Here is a 7,223-nt window from a genome sequence, read left to right as displayed (position 1 = left end):
CCTGGAGACCTCAACGGGTTTAGAATTTCCCTGTCAAAGTTTATGCAGATCTGAGATATAACAGGATCAAGCCAAGCAGGGGCGGCTCCAGGAATTTTGCCGCCCCAAACACAGCTTCAGTGTGCCTGCCGGAGGTCCTCTGAAGTCGCGGGACCAGCGGACCCTCTGCAGGCAAGCAGCCGAAGGCAGCCTGCCTGCTGCCTTCACAGCGACCAGCAGAGCGCCCCCCACGGCTTGCCACCCCAAGCACGTGCTTGGCCTGCTGGGGCCTAGAGCTGCCCCCTGAGGCCAAGCACGCTGTGGTCACACAGGGCATCCTTGGCTGAAGAATAGGTAATGTATATTGTTGCTTTGAAGCTAATCTGTTTCCTGTGCATACACCAGTAATTTAGTTACATTTATTAGCATAAAGCAATTAACCATCAAACTGTTCCCAGGTATTTTACTATAAATTTCAAAGAGAAATGAAAACAATAATATTGCACAAGTTCCATCTACATGTTAATATCCCTGTTTGATCTCTGAATCAATAGAATATAGTAATGAAACATTATAAACAGGAACAGAAGTTTAGCATCTACAAGCTAATTAGATCCCATTGTTAAACTTCTAACAAGATATAGGTAAACACAGACAAATACAGTTAGTATCTTTTTAATTCTCTATCATTAAAGGCCTACATTTAAGGGCTCTAGTCTATTTAACATGGCTTTGATAACTATCTATGAGGAATGGCCCTGTTTACCATTTCATTACTCTACTAATAGGTCATTAAGGGTTGTTTTCAGGTCACGCAGCCTGCTGGATGCTTAACCCTCACTGGCTCAGTGTCACAGTATCATAATCAGAACTGAGCGAATAACTGATTTTTTGGTTCAGTGGCTGAAAATATCTGGGAAAAATTGTTTTGAATTGATTTTTTTTTAATTTTCTCACCAAAATAAAAAACTAAAAAAAATTAGTTCAGGTAAAATAAAAAATTTCAAATGTCAAATTGAAACAACATTTTTGAAATGACAATTTTGAAACTGTTCATTTTGATGTTTCCAGAATTTTTATTTTCAGTTTTTTGGGGCTGAAACTACACACTGAATTTGTACCAAATTCATTAGCTGTTTCAATAGCCTGAAAAATCCTTTTTTAGAAGAATTTACTATTTGCTGAAAATTTTTTTCCCCATTTTTAATAATCAGAATAAATAATACAACTTTGGCATTTTTCTAACATTTGAGCACTTGACTTCACAACCTTAATGTTTTTCTTAACATACCTGTAGTTATTTTTTTTAAAAAAAGTAATTTCCTGGGTTTAAAAATAAAAAAAACTGAACCCTCTCTCCCATCTCCCTTATGATTCAGTTATGTGGAACCATATTCAACCCCACATGGGTCATCAGCAGGGTTGGAATATTTAGGTCTACAACACAGACCTCTGCCTCATGAGCTAAGGCATAACTGTTAGTAGCAGTAAGAGGTTATTGTCTATGTAGGCCAGCCATAAGAGAGCGATGAGACACACTTTGTCAGTGAGTTTAACAGATATTTGCTGACAACAGAGGAATGTTGAGACTCAGTAATCCCAGGCCCGCTTCCAGATTCTGAGCAGTCCGTGGCAAGGGTGTTGTAGGTCCAGTTCAAAGACTCATATCCACCCTGCTCCATGCTGCAAAAAGCCACCCAACAACAATAAAACACCACTACCACAAATGCAGTCACCACAAAGTACTTTCACAAAGGGGCCTTCTCAGCCTTCTCTGAAGCAATCTCATTAATTAGCCCATCCCAGTCTATCTGTCTCACTTCCTATTTCTGTATAGAAATAACTGCTAGATTGTTTAACCTTTCTTGCCCCATGGCTGTTCTTAGGTCATGATTAATTCTAGTTTCCTGAAACTGCTTTCATTAGCAGCCACAGTTACAGAAAGAGCACTGTGAATTTTTTGCTGTCTTCCTGTGTTAGGGAAACTCGCATGTAAAGATCTTTTGTGAATGTGGCTAAGGAGATCAGTGGGTGACTTCGTTTCTGAGTCCTCAAAGATTAGCTTGCAAAAACTGTCAAAGAGCTCAACCTCATTCTCCAAACTCTGAGTTTCAATCCTTAGCTGCTTGCTAAGTGTCAGATGTGCCTCGTTAGGTTTTTGCTGCTGAGACTTTTCAGGTTCTCACCCATCAAAAAAGCAAACCTTTCTCCAACTCCATCATATTTACTGTCAGAGATGGGTACATGGGCAATCAGGCCTAGTGAATGGAGCAAGAGTCAGGAGCCAGGATTAGGATCCAAGATCAGAGCTGGAGTCAGAAATCAGGAATTGGAACTGAGGGTCAGATCCTGGTTACGTGGAGTTAAGCAAGGCAGGGGCATTGCTGGGTCCAGCGCAGAAACAGGACTGAGAACAAGCAGATGCAGGAGCTAATGCAGCTATGGGTGAATGCTTTGAGCAGCCAGCAAACTGCTGCTGCTAGGCTTACGCACTCATCTGCTGGTTCTTCCAACCAATCAGGTGGTGTAGCCTATCAGGCAGCCTACTTCTGGCCAGTTGCACTCATTAAGTTGCTCGGAGAGTGTCTCTGCTCTAGGCCTGGGACTTACACATCCTATCATCCAACTGTGTTAATACTGTGTCTAAGATGAGGTTGCAAACCTCTCATTCAAAGACTTTTTTGGGATCTGATGACCTTTCATCCTTTGTAAGTGCACTTGCTGTTACTTTCCTCCCTCAAGATCGTTTCTCTTTGAACTGTGTGGATCTTCCTAACGTTTCAGCTTGTGAAGCAGCAGCTTCCTTACATGCAATGAACCCAGAGGACCATAATTCCGATAAAGCATGTTGAAGGCCACCAAGTAAGCTGCAAGCCTTTTGAATGTCATGATCTGGATCTGAAATTTTTGCTCAGAATGTTAATTGGCAATAAGATAGTATACCACATTTCAGCCAAAACATGAAACAAAAACTCTGAAAGGTTTGTTTGCAAGCTATCAGTTTCCAACTTAATTTCTGGTGTAAGATTATGTGAAGGCTTGAATTAATTTAAAGCATCAAGAACACTCTCAGCTTAATTTAGCAGTGGATGGATTGTCTCTACCCTTGCTGACCATCTTGTTGTGCTTTGGGATTTTAATGTAATGCTAATATGTTTTTTTCAACACATCACAATGACTGGTAGTAGCAAAAAACAGGGTATACTGTCTTCAAACAATTCTGAAAAGTAGAACTGGGGAAACAACCATTTCAGCAGCTTCTCCAATAAGATTCAATGATTGGACAGCAAAAGGAATGATGCATATGTGTTTATTTATCTACTGAATTTGAGTTTAAACACCTTTGTATGCTGCAGCCATGTTAGCTCCATTGTTATAGCTTTCTCTTTTGCAATCAGCCATAGCTAAACCATCTTTTTTTCAGCTTCTGTAATATAGCATCCTTAATGCTGCCCCCGTTTTGGTATGGATATCAATGAAATCTACAAAGTTCTTAACAGCCTTCATTCCATCTTTTGAAACTTCAACTTTCTTTAATATCTGAGCCATTTGTTCCATTTGGGAGAGGTGTAGAGTGCCATAAAACATCATAAAGAAGTATTTGACTTTCTTAACCTTGTCAAAGATAGCGTGTCAAACTTTTCTTGTGATCCTAGCAATATATTGATTTTGAATTTGGTTTGATCAGTACATTACTTTTGTGGTACTGGCCTTAATAGATTTCACGTGATTTTGCAACAAACTATCATAGCTAGCAAACAATTCAAGTAAACTTCCAAAATTACCATGATAAGGACTGTCTAATTTCTCATCTGAACCACTCAAAGCTAAACACTTTTCATGTAAGTACAACAAAATACCCAGGAGACATACCAAAATATTGTGCCATGTGTCTTTCTGCATCTGATAGCAGGTTTGCATACCTTTTTTAGTTGTGCAACCCTTTCCCAATTGTTCTGCAAGTTCCACCCAGCAAAAGATTGCCTCTATGTGCTCCTTTGAACATTTGTGTCGGCATAATCTCATGCTAAAGTTGAAAAAGTTTGTGAATCCAGTTTCATGGTTTTCAAAGGAAGGTGAAGAATTTGGCTGGAAGAGCTAACAAGCAAAACAGAACAAGGAGACTAGATTCGAAGGGTACATCAACCAAGATCACTGGTGTAACTCCCCATTATGAGTTTTGACAAAGAACCATGATTTTAATATTTCTTGTGTTTGCTAGGTGAAATGTCTTGCTCTAAATTAACAGTGGAACCATTTTCTACCAAAAAACACCTACAAGAATCTGTCACTTGTGGCCAAGTAGCTGGATGTTCCGTGACAAAGTCAAAACCCCATACTTTTTAGTATCGTCATCCATAACAGCTGCACTAGCAAGCAATGGGCCATTTTCTGTCCTGGACTCAGACTCCAGGACCCAACAATTCAGTGACAAGCTCTGTGCTGCAGTCAGAGACTCCAGCACCCAACAAGTCTGACAAACCCAAATCAACATCTTCAGTAGCTAAGGAAGGCTCATAAGTGGAAGTAGTAGACCCGTCCTTGAACTGTTCACCTTTGCATGTTTCAAGAAACTACTCATACATCTCTGATCTTCTTTTTCACAGACCTGCTGCAGCTTGTGCTTTTGAGCACCACTCATGTGTGTGTAGGTATTCATGGCAAAAAAAATCATAGTTGACGATAAGAATTCACCCACCACGCTGTTCACAAATTAATTGCTGGTTTGGAATGACTGTGATAGTGGGTGAAAGAGCTAACTAATATCTCTGTGAGATTCTGAAGGAAATCAGGTGAAAGATTTGTGAAACTTAGAGCTACATCAGGTGAAACTAATGAGCCAGAGTTCAGGTGTGCAGATAAAGAACATAAGAATTGCCATACTGGATCAGACCAAAGGTCCATCTAGCTCAGTATCCTGTCTTCCAACAGTGGCCAATGCCTGGTGCCCCAGAGGGAATGAACAGAACAGGTAACCATCAAGTGATCCATCCCCTGTCGCCCATTCCCAGCTTCTGGCAAACAGAGGCTAGAGACACCATCCCTGCCCAGCCTGGTTAATAGCCACTGATGGACCTATCCTTCATGAATGTATCTAGTCCTTTTTTGAATCCTGTTCTAGTCTTGGCCTTCACAACATCCTCCGGCAAAGAGTTTCACAGGTTGACTGTGTGTTGTGTGAAGAAATACTTCCTTTTGTTTGTTTTAAATCTGCTGCCTATTAATTTCCTTTGGTGGCCCTGTGACAGGGATGCGGCACACCACTGCAGTGCCTCCTGCTGGTTACCCCTGGGAATTAGCTCAGTTCATGGGGAGCGCCTTCTGCCGGTGGTGTCCCGTCCATCGTCTGTTCCTTGCTGGCGGTGCCCCCTAGTCCATCCTCACCCCCTTAGCAACAGTCCATGTACTGGTCTCAGTGGCCAGCCACAACCTCCAAAGTCTAGCCCATTGTCTCAAGGGCTGATTGCAGTTTGTTTCAGCTACCCTACTGCATGGCCAGGTGCAGTACAAGGGGGAAGGGGCGGACCCAGGCCTGCCCACTACTTTGGGTCCCAACCCAGGGCCCTTTAATGGCCTCACTGCGCTCCTTCTCTCCCCTTGTGCGCCTTTCTCCCTGGGCCACTTCCCCTTTGGCCCCTTTGCACTGGCTAGGCCCTTCCCTCAGGGCCTGCAGCCTGGCAGATAGCGGGCTGGAGTTCCTTTCTGCTCCCTCACGCCTGTCCAGCACTGCGCTGTCCCAGGTGCTGGTCTCCTCACTCAGGAGACAGATCTTCCCCTCTGAAGGTCTGGGAGAGACCCCCTGCTGCTCTTCTGGGCAGCCTTTATATATGGCCAAGCTGAGCTCTAATTGGCTGTCTCCAGTCTTGGCCCTGATTGGCTCTCAGCAAGCCCTTTCCTGATTGGCTACCAGCCTGTGCAGCCTCTCTAGCCCCCTCTCACATGAAGGTGGGGCAACTGGCCCCTAGTTCTTTGTATTATGAGTAGGAGTAAATAACACTTCCTTATTTAATTTCTCCTCACCAGTCATGATTTTATAGACCTCAATCATACACCCCCTTAGTCGTCTCTTTTCCAAGCTGAAAAGTCCCAGTCTTATTAAGCTCTCATCATACGGAAACTCATCCATACCCCTAATCATTTTTGCTGCCCTTTTCTGAACCTTTTCCAATATATCTTTACTGAGATGAGGTGACCACATCTGCACACAGTATTCAAGATGTAGGCTTACCATGCATTTATATAGAGGCAGTATGATATTTTCTGCCTCATTTTCTATCTCTTTCTTAATGATTTCTGACATTCTCCTTGCTTTTTTAACTGCTGCTGCACATTGAGTGAATGTTTTCAGAGAATGATCCGCAATCAATATAGATGGAATATTTGGAAGATTCTGCTGTGAAACTCTAACAAACCTCTACAATAATATGCAAACAGTGATTTTCAGAGGCTTATAAATTAGCTAAATTTGGGTGGATTTTTGGCCCCCGGTGACTCCTCCCTGCCACTGAAATTTCAAGATCCTGCTCTAAAGCATGGAGGCATTACAGCATTACAACAAAATGGTTGTAAGAATTTTTAACATTGGCAAAATAATGTATTTTTCTCTAATTGCATTCTTGGAAACAGCTGAACCATTTTTGCTGAAACTTTAAAATAATTACACTGAGGCAGACATCTGACATGGCAAATTTCAGACCAAGTAGTTAAAATTTGGCAAAGCTTTGAGCAGCTGAAAAAAGACAGTTACTCACCTTTGTAACTGTTGTTCTTCGAGATGTGTTGCTCATATCCATTCCAGTTAGGTGTTCATGCGCTGCGTGCACATTCGTCGGAGATTTTTACCCTAACAACACTCGGCAGGCTGGCAGGGTGCCCCCTGGAGTGGCGCCGCCATGGCATCCGATATATACCCCTGCCAGCCCATACGCTCCTCAGTTCCTTCTTGCCAGCTACTCCGACAGTGGGGAAGGAGGGTGGGTGTGGAATGGATATGAGCAACACATCTCGAAGAACAACAGTTACAAAGGTGAGTAACCATCTTTTCTTCTTCGAGTGCTTGCTCATATCCTTTCCAGTTAGGTGATTCCCAAGCCTTACCTAGGCGGTGGGGTCGGAGCGAGACGTTGCGGAATGAAAGACCGCTGAGCCGAAGGCGGCATCATCTCTAGACTGTTGGATCAATGTGTAGTGCGATGCAAAGGTGTGGATGGGAGACCAGGTGGCTGTGAGGCAGATTTCCTGTA

This window comes from Chelonoidis abingdonii, chromosome 5, assembly GCF_003597395.2.
Source record: "Chelonoidis abingdonii isolate Lonesome George chromosome 5, CheloAbing_2.0, whole genome shotgun sequence".
NCBI classification, from domain to species: Eukaryota; Metazoa; Chordata; order Testudines; family Testudinidae; genus Chelonoidis; species Chelonoidis abingdonii.
The sequence above is the reverse complement of the archived record's forward strand: the minus strand, read 5'-3'. Positions refer to the sequence as shown.